Below are 17022 nucleotides of genomic sequence, written 5' to 3' on the forward strand. Positions count from 1 at the left end.
TGCTAGGTTAGAACCCCACCTTGCCCTTTTATTTTCCTGTGTGTGTTGAGCTGTATGTGCCACTACCAGCTGGGTCCAGGAACTACATGTCATGCACTAGGGACCTGGTTTTATGACCAGTGGGCCCTGGCTGTTAGGTTTAGTGTTCTTTTTATTTCTTCCCCCTCTATTGCAGATCTGATGCAGTGGCCTGGTGGTTCAGTGGTGTGCGTGTGACTGAAAGGTGCTAGGTTAGAACCCCACCTTGCCCTTTTATTTTCCTGTGTGTGTTGAGCTGCATGTGCCACTACGCCCCTTTTGTTTTTCGTTTTCTTTTCTGCTGCTTGTAGCTGTGAGTTAGTATAGGTAGATTTCTTCCCCCTCTATTGCAGATCTGATGCAGTGGCGTGGTGGTTCAGTGGTGTGCGTGTGACCAAAAGGTGGTAGGTTAGAACCTCACCTTGCCCTTTTATTTTCCTGTGTGTGTTGAGCTGTATGTGCCACTACCAGGTGGGTCCAGGAACCACATGTCATGCACTAGGGACCTGGTTTTATCACGAGTGGGCCCTGGCTGTTAGGTTTAGTGTTCTTTTTATTTTTTCCCTTTATTTATTTCTGTTGAGGTGATAGATTCCATCTTCAGAACAATTCCTAACAAGGAATTTGCCTATTCTGGCATATGCAAAATTGGGCAGGTGATACATCTCCAACGTATCTATAATTTTTGATGGTTTCATGTTATTATCTTGTCAAACTTTGGACGTTTTGTATGCCTTTTATATCTTTTTTGGGACTAACTTATTAACTCGGTGCCGAGTGCCAGTTCAGCCCCCTTTTGTTTTTCGTTTTCTTTTCTGCTGCTTGTAGCTGTGAGTTAGTATGAGATTTCTTCCCCCTCTATTGCAGATCTGATGCAGTGGCGTGGTGGTTCAGTGGTGTGCGTGTGACCGAAAGGTGCTGGGTTAGAACCCCACCTTGCCCTTTTATTTTCCTGTGTGTGTTGAGCTGTATGTGCCACTACCAGGTGGGTCCAGGACCCACATGTCATGCACTAGGGACCTGGTTTTATGACCAGTGGGCCCTGGCTGTTAGGTTTAGTGTTCTTTTTATTTTTTCCCTTTATTTATTTCTGTTGAGGTGATAGATTCCATCTTTGGAATAATTCCTAACAAGGAATTTGCCTATTCTGGCATATGCTAAATTGGGCAGGTGATACATCTCCAATGTATCTATAATTTTTGATGGTTTCATGTTATTATCTTGTCAAACTTTGGACGTTTTGTATGCCTTTTATATCTTTTTTGGGACTAACTTATTAACTCGGTGCCGAGTGCCAGTTCCTGTTTTTTCCATGTTTTTGACCCTTTTCAGAGGAGAATTTTAAACGGAGTCCAAATGGAATAAAATCTGCAGAATGATTTTTCCATAACAGAAGACACGCGGGAGACTTGAGAACCAAGGCAGGAGACCTCGGAGGAGGTCACAAGCCCACCAGGCCTGGCCTAGGGGGGCTACCAGGACTGTGAGCTCCCCGTGGCTCCCCTGCCCTAGGTTTTTCGCCTATATATTCCCTAAAATTCCAAAAAAAATCAGGACATCATCGAAAGTACTTTTCCGCCGCCGCAAGCTTCTGTCTCCGCAAGATCCCATCTGGGGAACGTTCTGGTGCCCTGCCGGAGGGGGGATTCGGATACGGAGGGCTTCTTCATCAACACCATGACCTCTCCGATGATGCGTGAGTAGTTCACCATAGACCTACGGGTCCATAGCTAGTAGCTAGATGGCTTCTTCTCTCTCTTGGATCTTCAATACAATGTTCTCCATGATCTTCATGGAGATCTATCCGATGTAATCTTCTTTTGCAGTGTGTTTGTCGAGATCCGATGCGTTGTGGATTTATGATCAGATTATCTATGAATCTTATTTGATGTTCTTCTGATCTCTTATATGCATGATTTCATATCCTTGTAATTCTCTTCAAGTTGTGGGTTTTGTTTGGCCAACTAGATCTATGATTCTTGCAATGGGAGAAGTGCTTGGTTTAGGGTTCATACCGTGCAGTGACCTCACCCAGTGACAGAAGGGGTAGTGAGGCACGTATCGTGTTGTTGCCATCAAGGGTAAAATGATGGGGTTTTCATCATTGGTTTGAGATTATCCCTCTACATCATGTCATCTTGCTTAAGGCATTACTCTGTTCGTCATGAACTCAATACACTAGATGCATGCTGGATAGCGGTCGATGTGTGGAGTAATAGTAGTAGATGCAGAAAGTATCGGTCTACTTGTCTCGGACGTGATGCATATATATGTATGATCATTGCCTTAGATATCGTCATGACTTTGCGCGGTTCTATCAATTGCTCGACAGTAATTTGTTCATCCATCGTAATACTTGCTATTTTGAGATAAGCCTCTAGTGAACACTATGGCCCCCGGGTCTACTCCACATTATATTTTCAACCTTACTCTTTTTCTTCGTTGCACTTTCCGCCTTCAGATCTCACTTTGCAATCAATCTTGAAGGGATTGACAACCCCTTTATAGCGTTGGGTGCAAGCTCTTTTGTGTTTGTGCACGTACTCTCGACTTGACGAGATTCTCCTACTGGATTGATACCTTGGTTCTCAAACTTAGGGAAATACTTACTGCTCCTATGCTGCATCGCCTTTCCTCTTCATGGGAAAAACCAACGCAATCTCAAGAGACGACAGAAGATTTTTGTCGCCGTAGCAGCAGGCTCAAGAACAGTTCATGTTCTTGACTATATGTTGTGGTTTGATTTGTGCTAGATTTTATTTCATTGTTTGTGGTGTTTTCTTACTGCAAATGGGCAGTATGATATATGGATTTGGGGTAGAAAAACCTCACAAATCCAATGGAGGTACTAGATTCCAGTTTTCAGCAGTTGTGCAGAACTGTCACTTTGTGATGAGGTGGCACTTGTTTACCTTTGTAGGTTGGTGTAAGTGCATAGTTAGGGGTTGAGCATCCATGCATCATATTAGTTAGTGCATCCTGTTGTGCATGTGTTGTGGTGAATATCGTGTGTTGATTCTTGTTTCCGGTTTGCTTCGTCTCGGTAGAGTTCCACAAGCGTGTCGAATTGTGAGAACCCATTCGACTACGTCGGTTCGTCTGCTTCAGGGAGTCGTTCTTCTTCCAAGCGGGATCTCAGGCAAGATGACCATTTCCCCAGATACCATTACAACCGTTGCCATGCTAGTTTTACCGTTTCTATCGTTATGTCTCGCTACCCGCCACCTGTTAAATATCAGCCTCCCAACATTGCCATGAAAACCTTCAACCTGTTCACAACCTAGCAAACCACTGATTGGCTATGTTACCGCTTGCTTAACCATGTGTTAGGGTTGCTAGTTGCAGGTGCAGTTGCTTCCATGTGATAACATGGGTTCCTTGTTATAACACCCTAGTAATTCTATTTAATTTAATGCACCTATATACTTGGTAAAAGGTGGAAGGCTCGACCATTCTAGCCTCGTGTTTTGTTCCACCTTTGCCCCCTAGTTCCGGCTACCGGTGTTATGTTCCATAATTGAGCGTTCCTAACATGATCGGGGTTGTTATGGGGACCCCCTTGATAATTCGTCTTAGAGTAAAGCTGGTCTCGCAAGGCCCAACTTTGGTTCTACATTTTTCTAATAACTAATAATTGCATAGGGACCCGCCGGCACCCGCGGAGTAATTAATCAACCCCCGGGCTAGTGCTCCGGATGAGTGTTGGTCCAACATGTCAACCGCCGGTGGCTACCAGGGGCAACTCTGTGATTGGCCTACCGAAAGTTTGGACAATCCGTTGTGTCCTGAGAACGAGATACACAGCTCCTATCGGGATCGTCGACACGTCGGGCGGCCTTGCTGGATTAGTTTTACCTTATACGAAATATCTTGTGCATCGGGATTCCAGTGATGCTTTGGGTAATCTCAGAGTTGAGGTTTTCCACTAAGGAGTGTGACGAGATCGCGAGCTTCGTGATCAAGGATTTCTATTCGGCTTGTGGTAATTTGTGATGGACTAGGTGGAGCACCCCTGCAGGGTTAAATATTTGGGAAAGTCGTGCCCGCGGTTATGTGGCAACGTGGAAACTTTGTTTAACACTGGTTCTAGATAACTTGAAGTTAACTTAACTAAAAATATGCCAACTGAGTGCGTAACTGTGACTGTCTCTTTCATGAGCTCCTTCTCCGATCGAGGACACGGTGGGGTTATGTTTGATGTAAGTAGGTGTTCAGGATCATTCATTTGATCATCAGTAGTTCACGTCTATCATGCATAGGTCATCCCCCTCTTATTCTTGTACTCGTAAGTTAGTCACCTCATATATGCTTAGTCGCTTGTTGCAGCCTCACCACTTAACCATACCTCACCCATTAAGCTTTGCTAGTCTTGATACCTTTGGAAATGATATTGCCGAGTCCCCTGTGGCTCATAGATTTCTACAACACCAGTTGCAGGTACAGGTAAAGGATTATTTGACGTGAGCGCGTTGATTGTTCATTTGGAGTTTATTCTTCTTCATCATCGATCTAGGATGGGTTCCAGGCCGGCAGCCTGGGACAGCAAGGATGGACGTCGTTTTCTTTTCTCGTTTGTTTTCGTCCGTAGTCGGACCCTGCTCTTCTCATGATGTTTATGTATTATACTGATGTGACTCTGATGTAGCATGTGGCGAGTGCAAGCCAATTCCATATATCTCATCTTGTTAGTACATGTACTTGTAACGATATCCATTCTTGCGAAACAATGAGATGCGCTTCTATCCCTGTCGAGGCCCTCGTGTCTAAATAAGGATATGATCGCATCTTGGGCGTTACAAGTTGGTATCAGAGCAGTACCGACCTAGGAGCCCCTTGATTGATCGAACTTGGCCGAGTCGACTCTAGTAAAAACTATTTTGAGTCTTAGTTATGTCGGAGAGTAGGTTTCTTTTTTCTCCTCTTCTATGCTCTGGTGAGGAATCTTGACGTAATATTTTGATTCTACTCCTCTTCTCACTAAGAAAATTTAGGATCACGCGGATATTTTTGGAATCTATATGATGTCGATGTGACGGAGTTCTGTCTTGGTGCCTCCTGTCTGACTTGATTTCGTTCGGGGAGTTGAGATTCAGGGGATTCTTGAACACATCGTTATCATTCAGATTTCTTAGTATCTCAGGATGAAGGATGTTCGAAATTTCTTCAATACTAGTAGTGGCGAGAGGAGTCCGGCTTCCCCAGTACTGGTGCACATAGTTCCGGATGTATCGTCATACTTAGTATCATTGTGATTATGAGTGTCTGAGATAGATGAGTTTCCGAGATTCTGGTTATGTGTTGACGGACGTGATACACTGGACGGGTTAGTATAGGAGTTGAGTGATATATTACTCCTTGTATCCGTGGACCAGATTACATGACCAGAAATTTCGGGAGTTCTTAGGTGGGAATTCAAGTAGTTACTTATAGGACAATCTTCCAACAAATGCATGATGTTAGGTTGGGGTTCGACATCTAGTGGATTCGTTTGTTCACAGTCGACTTAGAGCGGTTCTCGTTGTGTCGTAAAGAGTCCTTGTACATTGCTACAACTCGGGGACGCTTCGTATGTCGTGTGCACTGCCTTGCATAGGATGGCTACTGTAAGGGTCGAGCCCGTGCGATCCTGTCCATGAAAATATCGAGCGGAATATCTCTCATGAATTTGTTCTGGCTTGTTTCATAAGCCTCGTCCCTTTGTTTTGTTGGAGTATGGTAATTCAAGTTGCTTCGATGTCAAGTGGTGATTTCAGACCTTTCCTAAGTGGTGTTCTCATATTTTTATGAGAGTGCCAATCCTTTTTCTTAATCAATTGCCTTATCATTTCTTGTCAACCGGAGTTGTTGTGTCAATTCTTTTCATCCGGTGTGCCTCTCTTCAGGTAATTCTTTCCTCTCCAATTTTGCAAGATCAGTCTCTCGTTTCTTTCGGAGTTCTTCTCATCTGTCCCACGTTGTCTTTGTTTTTCCCCGCCCTCCCACCCTTTTCTTCAATGTTTCAGTCATCATCCAAGTGCCTTTATATTCATTGATGCTTCCGCTATCTTTTCTTCCATGTCGTATTCGGTGATTCGTTGTGAAGATTCTCAGGAGTTCGAGTTCATCATTTCTTCATTCTTGTTCTCTTTTTCGGTGAATTCAGTTCAAGCTATCCGTGTTCATCATATCCTTTTCGTCCTTGTAATTCTTTCCTGTGTTGGAAATTCTTATTAGCCTATCTCGTTTATTCATTTGTCTCTATTCTATCCGGAGCGTTAAAGTTATCTCAGAAGTTTCTTGTTTTCAATTCTTTCAATTATTTCAAGGTGCTAACCTCATCTAGTTTTCCTTGTACCGGTGCAAGCTCTCTCTTTTTGAGCAATATTTTCAATGCTGGTTTCTTTGAGTGGGCCCATAACCCACAGGTTCTTTCCCAGGATCTTTTCTGGATCTTGTAATATTTCCGGAGTTCTCTTATTCTTTTCAACTATGACGTAAGTATGAATTTCATCAGTCATATTCCTTCTTCAAGATCATTTTGAATTATTTCTCGTCTTTGGCTCAACCTTTCATTCTTCATTATTCTGGACTGTCGCAGTTATTCTTGGTGGTGTTCTCCTCTTCATTTTCAGCTTGGAAGACCGAAAGAGTGTTTCTCTCAAATCTTGGTCCATTCTCTTAGAGATTCATCATTTCAGCTTTGTGTCATCATCTTAATTGTTGTCAATCATGAGTATTCCTTCCATATCTATCCGGTGCATTTCAACGTTGTGTTCATTTCTCGATCCTTCGAAGGCCTTCATTTTAGAAGATTCTTCGTTCTCAGCTTTCAGCTTTCATCCTCAAATTCTTCTCAATTGTTGTCTCTTCGTTCGTCTCTCAATTATTCCGGTGCCTTGTTCAAGTTTTTCTCTTAGATGGCTTATGATCTCTTCATTCTCATGTATCTCCATTCATTCATGGTTGCCCCATTCAATCCAATTCTCCCGGTGTCTCCTTCATGACTTCTTTAAGTTTGTGCTCATGTCTCTCCTCAATGAATAAGTGCTACGCTAAATCCGTTGCTTGTCATCAATTAAACTTGATGAAGGATAAGCATAACATAATTCTTATTCTTGTTCATAGTAATCTGAATTCTTCTTCCGGAGTGGCTCGTGATATCAATTCTTTTCTCAAGTGCTTATCTTTCTTGTCCGAAGTTCCGAGTTCTATCAAGTATCTCTTTGAGAAGCTTCATCTAAATCATTGCAAGGCCTTTAATCTTATTCTTTCATCATTTCATTCCGGTGTTCCCCAAGAGGTTCGTCATGGTGGTGCATCAAGGTTTCAATTCTTCTCAAGGTGTTCTTCAAGATTCTTGTTGGAGAACCTCAAATATTCTTTCTCTTGCTTTTCCATTGCAATTGTTCCTCCTTTATCTTTTGAGGTGGTGTTATAGCATTCTTGTTAATGGAGGAGTCTTGAAGAAAATTTGTTTCAATAATGAGATAATTAAACCCACCAACTCTATGATCACGAGAGGTTTTCAACTCATGATTTCTACATTGATGCTATCTTGGTTTAGTTTTCACCTAAAGCATTTCCTATGGAATGTTGCTATTATGGTGATTTTCATTGATCCAAGTTATCAATGTTTCATCTTGGTGTAAGAAGTTTTGATATCTTTGCTCTCAAACTATCCTTGTTTCTTTTAGTGGTTGGTGGTCACCTCATAAATGTTGAGATGATTTTCACAAGTCCACTACAAACTTGTGCTTTCATTGTTGGTTTTCCAACAACTACGTTCAATTCTTCTTGCAAGGATGTTCTTCAATTCAATTGTGATAGTAGTTGTCATTTTCTTCTCCATTCTATTCTTCTCATGATGGTGTTCCTATTCTCTTGTTCCGGAGTTGTTGTGATGTTGCTCTCTTTTATCCATCATCTAGTTGTTTCAAGATCGTTTTCTTTCCTTTCTCATTCATTTTAACCGGAGTGGTGTGTTATCTTTTCATGTTCTTTCCTTGCATATCAATTTAGTTGTTTGTTGTGAATGTTGTCAAGATTTTTTCCATCTTATGAAATTTTTGTCCTCATTTTCCTACCGAAGTGTTGCCGAAATTTTGTGTGAATTCTTGCTTGTTCCTCATGTCATTCTTCATCTCTTTGCAACCTTCAAGGATCGTTGGTTTCACTCGTTTGCCAAAGAAGTAACTAAGTTCTTACCTTTTGCCCTTCTCATACTCTCCCCCCTTTCATTCTTAGATCTCGGGGCGATATCTCTTGTTAGTGTAGGGGAGTTGTGACAGCCCCAATGCAATTCTTCCCCTTTTGTTATCCTTTCCATGTTTGGCAACTTTGATGTGGTATTATATGTGGTGTGAGCCCATCATTGTGTCTTCATTCCATGTACATTAGACATCATGCATGGCATCATCCTTTGTCTTGTCTTGTTGTTTGTATTGCACCTGTGGGTGTTGAAAGTGGAGTGCCTTGTGAGTGTGGCTTTGTGTTGTTTGTGTGATCAAAGTGGGTGCAACAAGAGCCACTTCAAAAACCCTTCTTGCATCATGACCGTAAAACCCTTCCCTCTCTTTTCAATTTATTGTGGTTGTTTTAAAGTTTCTTTTGGCCCATTAAAAATGTTCAACATATTTGAAAATCCTTTTAATTATTTGTGGGTGGCAACACTCACCTATTTGAATTTATTCTCCCTTTGTTTTTATTTTAAAACAGGGCCAACTTCTAATAAAACAATTTATTTTCTTTTACCCTAAAATGTCCCACCTATTTTTATAAACTAGCAAAAGGGCCCGTGCGTTGCAACGGGAGAAAAAAATACCACACGCTTTTAATCTTTTTATAATCATTTTGATTTATTAAAATAATAAGCTAACTAACTAATGTAGTCAGTCCTATGCTATTCTGTTGAGAAATCAACCCGTCCATTGTTAATTCCATCATGATGAGAAATTGAGCGGGACAAGCAAAGCAAAACAAAAAGGCTACGTGAATTGATCAATGTACTGTTATCTTATTTCACTCATGGGGTAGAGAATGCGGGATCAGATGACAAACTGAAGATGGTGTTCCATTCTCTCTCTCTACAACCATACAATCTTACATTGAATACATTCATTCATGAGCAAACAAATTCTCACAAAACAAAATTTCTTGCCGGTGCTTGGCACACGATTGGAGGCATGGGGAGAGGATCTCATGAGATGATGAGTTCTTGCCGGAGTTGGGGATACGATGAGGGGAGCAAGGGTTAGGCGCCTCTATCTGGCCATAAGGAGTCGTCGTTGCCGCACCATAACCTTGGAGTTCCCCGTGTGAGCCATGGAGGCCCGCCTTCACCTGCAAGTACTTCGCTCCGCCGCGCCTTATCCGCGCGCCGCCGCCGTTCTGCATCGAGCAGACACAACATCCCAAGTCGTTGTAGCTGTCGCGTTGATTTGATCCAGAATCTGTGCTCGAGCGCCGAAACGGGGGAAGCAAGCGGGCAATGGTACGACCGCGGAGGCGGGTGGGTTGAGATCGACAGCAGTGGTGGCTGTGGTCGGCCTCGGCGGCGAGTGGTGTGGCAGCGGCCTGGGCACATGCCAGGATGGACCAGGGGTCGACACAATGCGCTCGAGCGTCGCAATGGGGGCAGTGAGCGGGGAGAGGTACAGCCGCGGAGGCGGGTGGGTTGAGATCGGCAGCGGTGGCGGCGGCCTGGGCACAGGCCAGGGTGGCCCAGGGTCGACGGGAGGAGGCGATGCGTACGGGTATAATTTTTGCAGCGAATCGTTTTTTCCTTTTGCGTTGCAGATAAATGATGGAGCGCGGGTTGAATAACAAAAAATACAGGGTTTTTTTTAAATGTCGTGGTGGATTTTCCGACGGAAGCAATAGCCGCTTTATTATTATAGCAAAAGGGCCCATGCGTTGCAACGGGAGAAAGAAATACCACACGGCACACGCTCTTAATTTATAAAAAATGTCTATAATTTGAGAATTTATAGTTACGATACAAATAAGGATGGTCTTATCCTACAAAAATGCAGTTCAAAATTTCACAGGTCTTCTATTTTAACACGGCTTGCATGTAAATTTAATACGTACAAAGAATCAGTCAAGTGACCTTCAGTTTCATCTCTAATCCTGATTTTGTTGACGTGTTCATTCCCAACCCGGATGAGTACCGGTATGAAAGAAAGACGAATAATGACTTATTTATTAAGATTGCATCCTAGATAGTATTTTTATTAAACGTTTAACAGATAAAATAATATCATATTTAAATTCTACATATTTTTCTAATCAAATTCCATGTATAATATGTTAAATTTGGAGTTACGGTTTAAAAGATATGAGTATTTAAAAAAATATTTAATATATACTACGAGTTTAATGTCATAAACAGTAAGGGCTTTTTTGTAAAATCACCTCGGTGGGTTTTCCGACGGAAGCGATAGCCTCTTTATTATTAGGTAAAGATAGGAGGAACATTTTAGAAGCTTAGTTTCATTTTCAGTTTTATTCTTTTCTATTTTTTTCTCCATGGCTTTTATTTCAAAATCTGGTTTATTTTTATATTAAAAGCTAACATGTGCTTAGTTTTGATAGGGAGTGAGGGAGCAGGATGGGCTCTCCTGGCCCATCTCCCTCGTGCGTGGCCCAAGTTCCCCCCTGACGGCGCTCTCGCTGTCTCCTTCTCCCTCTTCCGACAGAGTGAGAGCGCGTGTGTGAGGAGGTGCCACAGTGGCCCTCACGGACGTCGAGGTTCTTCTCCCGTAGTGCCTATATAGCCCTGCCAAGCCTAGGGTTCCGCGCCCCTCCTATCGCCGCCGCCATGCCTCTTCTCCCCTCCATCTTATCCCTCTTCCGACAGTTTCAGAGAGGTTTCATGTTCAGAGAGCGGGGGAGCATCGCACCATCCCCGCCTTCTCCTTCGCCGCCGGAAGCCTCTCCGCGGCTTCCGAGGCGCCAGCGAGGGATCTGGCGTCGTCCTTGTTTCGTTCCCGCGCTAGGAGAGGCCGAGCCCCCTCCGTGGCGTCGGCCCCGTCCTCGTTCGCCGGCGCGGAGGCTTCGCTGTAGAAGCTCCGCCGTGGTGCATCGTCTCCCTCTTCTTCCTCTCCTGCGTCCGATCGCCTCGCCTGTGTGCCCCTGGGCGAGCTATATCCCTCTCCATCGCGTAGTCGTCTCCGCGTAGTGCTCTGGCATGGCCGAAAGTGCAAGCTTCTTGCGCCGCCTGTAGGCTCCCCATTCTGCCGCGTTAGCCCTGGGAATGGAGCCCCCTAGGGTTCCCGCACCCCCGCCTGTAGGACCTCGCCGCCGTTGACGCTTCTCCGCTCGCCGTCGTTGTCTCCTCCTCCAGTCCTCCTCTGTAATTCGTGCCTGGAGGTAGAAGACGGCCCGTGTAGGTAGCATATTAAGGGGCTGAATCCTTCCTAGTTCAGACCCACCCTTCCTAGCCTAGTGGTACAAGCGTCGCGCCTACACCTGGGTATCCTCGGTTCGTGTCCCGCATATCGTAGCCCCTCCTTTTATAAATTGTTTTACTTCTCCTATTGCGCATTAGTGGCTAGTATAGGAAAGTTAGTTATCCTCTTTGTTTCAGTAGTTGTGCAGTATTGTAGTGTCAATCGAACCATCTCTCTTGCGGCAGGTTTGGAGTTCCAGTCCCCGGCAGCCCCCTTTTGTTATTTTTTCTGCTGCTAGTAGCTGTTAGTTAGTACTAGTTGAATGCCTTGTTACGGGACAAAAAAACAGATGAGTCAAATAATTTTTCTTATTTGGAAGTGTATATCCAACATGATGTATATTCATTAATACTTCCTCCGTTCCTTTATATAAGGTGTATTTGTTTTTTTATAAAAATCCATAATATAAGGTGCATTTTTTTAATTTCTCATCGTTCTAAGGCTTCATAGGACAAGCGCACCAGAACAACAACCACCACCGATGAAGCGATGCGTAGATTGAAAGGATCCAACCTGAAGACACATAAACATAGACGAACAAAGAACAGATCCGAGTAGATCCATCAAAGGCACACACCAAGACACCCCTCCAAATGCTCTCTAAAGAGACACGCCATCAGAACAAGGGTTAGGCGGGAAGCATCTTATTCTATCTTCAGCGAACCGCCGTCATCTCGTCTTCCTAAGCAGGACGCATTCACAAACAAAATGAAAAGAAACATCTAAAGCGGAGCCCTCCCGCGAGAAAGTGCCAGGATCTACCGTCGTCCCATGGCCCTAGGGCCATCGGAGAATAGGCAAACCTCCAACGGTGTCGGCAGGAGACAAAGGAACCCTAGCTTTTCTAGAGGGTGTGGCGACTCTGCGTGTGTGTAGCATTGCATCTACTTTCCCTATAGGCGCGACCACCTCACGTCACTCGAATATATTTCCTCGCATCATATGTTATATTAGGTTTGTCCTAATTCCAACTTGTTAATTAAGTTCACACAAATCAACATCAATGATATCAGATCAGTATCATCACGTGCATTAAGAAATAAGTTCTTGCAATATAGTTTTATTTGGCATCGACGAGGAGGGTCGTTCTGACTTTAGGAAGCATATGCTCCCGAATGAACAGTAAATTTAAAATAAATATTTCTTTTTGGATGTCTATGTTAGTCTAACAAGCGTGCTTGACAGTTCTCATGCAAAAAAGGATAGCGGAGCTTTGTCGGTAAAAAACAAAATTAAGCATACCATTTGGAGGTAACATTATACGTTTGATTTTATTTTCCTCAAACGTCAACATGCTTAATCTTTTCTCCTAAAAATTTGCAGATAGCATTTGGGTGTGACAATAAGGACATCCAGATTTTTAAAAAATGGTTGACATTTAAATGAAACATATTTGAGGGCAGGAGTATCTGCTCTCAAGAGACGAGTTGAATTTCTGGATGATATTATTTTTCTAATAACTTACTCAAACTTAAATAAGTGTGGGTTGAGACAAAACCAATATGACTTATATTCTGCAAAGGATAGTACCAAATATAACTTTACAAGCTTGATACTCCTTGCTTTTTTATATACTTTGGAATTTCTTCCTGAAGGTAATCTCAACTATTGTTATTTGGCGACACCAAATATAACTTCAATTTTCTCTCCGCTCTTTCTTTACTTGGTTTCCTAAAAGTATGCCCTTTTCTGTATCTTCTTGAAACTCCTTTCTTGCCAGCTCTTGTATGGAATGGGCCTGCATAAATAAATGATGGTGTGCAAGTGCATTCAACTATCGATCTATCATCTTTCTAGAAATACTACTCACATACTCGTCTCAAGTAAAATGTATCAGACATGGTACACCATTCCATTGTTACAAATTAAGAAGACATCATCTTGAAAAAAGAGTATTTACCAATTGTTCTATAACCGGTATAGTATACAGTAATTGGCACAAGCCTACAAATACGACCACATAATGTTAACATGCAAATTATATTAGAGAAAACACCATATTTTTCAGAATCATAGCTAGGAAGTGTAATCACTACTAAAAACTTTAGCTCAGAACCATACTGCAGCAAGCCAGAAAACCGTGTAATCCTGAAGCTGACCATGTGCACAAATTACCAGCGAACATAATTAATTGTAGGAATATAAGTGTAAGCATGTTATACACTGGAAAGCACGTCTATGTTGGTACATTTGCTGGGCCGCATGAAAAGGCTTCATGCTCAATCGTAGTTGACATGCAAGGTAACGAGAACACATATTAAAGTTTGCTTCTATTCTAGCATTGGACCGGCCCTTGTAGGTGGAATTCACTACCAGACAAATAAAGTGTACACTGATATTATAACAATGAGGTAAACCATGCAAGGAAACTAAGTGTGCAAAAGTTACTGCAACATGAACTTACACATTCAAGTTACATTTTGTGAGATCCATTTCTCCCTCGTGAGTAGTGATAAGATCCAACAACTGCCCTGAAGATGTCTTGAACTCAACCTTGACAAAGAAATTAGAGTATCAGACAGTTGTAAGAAGTAGAAAGTACATTTGGTGTGAATGTATATGTATGTCACATGATATGGTTACCTCATTGAACAAATCAATGAGATCAACATAATACAGTTTTCCTTTGAAGTGGCGTTGAAGAATCCGTGAAATATGGTTGCGAAGGATAATCCCATCATTTACAGCAATAAGGCCAACCTATTGTACAACAAAAAAACAGGCGATTGGTTTTGTGGGTTACAACTGAAAACATGAAAGAACTTGCTTGTTCTCGAAAAAGCAAGTAACAGCAGCCTGCCAATACTATAAATCATTTCTCTTGTGGGATCAAGTACAAACATGAAGCATGAAATTAGGTTGTTTAATAGATGAATCATATTGATGCTGCTAAAACTAATTCTACTGGAGAACCCTTTCTGAAGTAAAACCTTGATACAACCAACAAAATAATAAGTGCACAAAGTTGCCAGATGATATAGAAAGGGTTAATGCTTCTTAAACTGACCTGAGGCACCATAAACCAGCAAGGCTGGCCCCGTTGTGTCTAGGAGTTGTCCATGATATCATCAAGCACAAGAAAATATGCTTGAAGCTACAAGATGATCAAGATTCATCAAAGGTGCCATGTGAAGATTGATTTTTCAGCTATTATAACTAAAAAAAATAGTCTAAAGCAACGAGAAGAAAGTGTTACCCATTCAATACACCAACCAAGGGTGCAGGCAAGAAACGTCTCCTCCTTGCTCAAAACATCGACACCTTTCAATGTCTTGTAGCTGTCAATGACAAAGAGCCCACGGTTGCACTTTCCTCCTAGGACATTGTAATCCAGCATCTACTCCAAATGACAAATGAAAGAAACAAGCTTGGAAGGTTTTTAACTCAGAACATAATTGTTAAATCATCAAAGCGGATTTATTCATTCCGTTTAAGAAAATGCAACAAATTGAATAAAGACATCGGTAGTTAACCTTCTTTTTCATATATATTTCCCTCAGACCACAAGGCATAAACATTGGCAAACAAACATGCGAATAAAGTGGAGAATCACTGTAAAAATATCCATGCACTAACAATAGCCAACCGAACGATCCGCCATTTAAAAAGCACAATAGTAACCGGCTTAATCATAAGTCTTCAACCTCTACACAAAATGTTTGACACTCCTACTTTTCTACAGGTGACATACTTTTACCGTCTAAACAACGAAAAGTAACTTAGTATGAAAGAAAAGACACAAACCATTGCAATTTTCAGTTTTCCAGTCTTCAGGATGAAGCCTTGAGGCCGTTGACAGTTTTTTTTATTGGACACAGAAGCACCTGACATTTAATTTGAGGCAGTAAAGTATAAGAAGATGGCGAATATCCATTTCTGAGCCCAGGCTCATTTGCATCCGGTCAAGAAACAATTCACAGGAAATACAAAAAAAAATAATGGTAGATAATTTAGTGCATGAGGTTCTCTCCAAAGTTTAGACCATTTGGACAAAAAAAACTGAGAAATTGAACCTTTCACCAGGAGCCGACTCACACGCGATCCAGGAGTGACCTGCAGAGCTTCGTCGGTCGCATGGAGCTTTGGCATCTTGTTGGCAGAAGTCAGTCAAGGTGAACTGTGCACCTGGAAGCGAAACGCAAAGCCAACCTTCAAAATTTCATGATCTAACTTGTAGCCGATGCCATAGAAGTAACGCAACACAGTGCTGCTGGCTTTGCTTTCGACGATTTTACGCACAAGAATTGAGATTTGCTCTGCACCGGCACCTCTCATGGCGCCACCAACATGTCTTATGGTCCTATACTTACAAACATTACCAGCTACAGATTAGTGTAAAAATCATGAGGAAGAGTAAATTTCAGCAGCTTTACACAATCAGTTACCAGGATGGTGTAGGCTGAGCTAAGTCACACAACAAACAAACCTCTGATGGGACAGCTCTTGTACGACTGAAAGATGTCAGCAGATATAATATAACAATTTCTTATTGCTAAAAATGAACAGTAAAAATAGAACTTACTTTCCATTAGTATCAGCATCATGCTCGCCGCCACCTCTACCAGCAGGAGATTAGGATCTCCGCCCGTCTTCTAATTCATCTCGCTGTCTTGGAGCAAGAGAGTTTGACCTTTTAAATAATATAATCAAATATTTAGAACAGAGTTTATGGATTCATGAACGATATGGGAGTAGCTTTAGGAATGTCATATGACAAGCGAAACTACATGACCTACAGTTGCCCTACCTTGACCTTGACCGAGGACGGCCACGATAGCGAGGAGAGTAGGAGCGTGAACGGGATCGGGACCTCCCTGAAATTTGTGTGGCCGTAAATAATTTGGTAACTTATGCTGCAGCAAAAATAATTCGATACATAATTTGAAATACTCAAAACACAGTAAACTGCAGAATGAAGCTTTCAGAATTCAAGATTTGTGAGGCCGCAAAAGGTCAAAAAATTCTATCCCAAAGCAAAGTCTAAAATGGGATAAACAGTCTAATAGAAAGCATGAATGAAGCTTTCAGAATTCAAGATTAGCATTTCAGAGTATGCAGGACTGCAAATCATACAACATTAATGATTCCATTTCCAAAAAAATTACAATGACATAAGAAAGTACCATAACGAGAATTACGCCTTTCAGGTTCACCAGAATAACCCCCTGCAAAGCAACTAGTGCAAATGAGCACATAACATGAGATAAGGAAGAACTTCACAAGAATGGAATAGCATACCTGACGAAGCACAGTCAACAACGTACACACATTTCCCATCAAACGTGAAGCAACTGTTGCAAAACACATTTATGTCCAGGTCGTAGTATCCAAGTTTCTTGTACAAATTTCTTGTATAATGACTAAGTAAGGTGATCCTCATAAAGAGGAGTATCTTCGTAAAATCATTCGCTTCAAGTCCTCAATGTTTGAAAAGTCTCAAAAGTACTTCAAATGAACTTCGCTTCATTTAATCTTCTCATGGACTACCCAATACAACTCCCTTATCTTCTCTTCACCAAACTAATTTTCTCAAAACAAATCTTTGTCTTCATAAAAGAACTTCTTCATTGGGACA

At 42.0% G+C, this 17022-nt stretch overlaps 1 pseudogene; it reads right to left on the reverse strand.

The window, feature by feature from the left end:
• Nucleotides 1-13847: 13847 nt before the first annotated feature.
• On the reverse strand, nt 13848-14784 carry LOC123409861 (annotated as a pseudogene).
• Nucleotides 14785-17022: the final 2238 nt, after the last annotated feature.

The sequence above is a fragment of the Hordeum vulgare genome, chromosome 1H (genome assembly GCF_904849725.1).
Source record: "Hordeum vulgare subsp. vulgare chromosome 1H, MorexV3_pseudomolecules_assembly, whole genome shotgun sequence".
NCBI classification, from domain to species: domain Eukaryota; kingdom Viridiplantae; phylum Streptophyta; class Magnoliopsida; order Poales; family Poaceae; genus Hordeum; species Hordeum vulgare.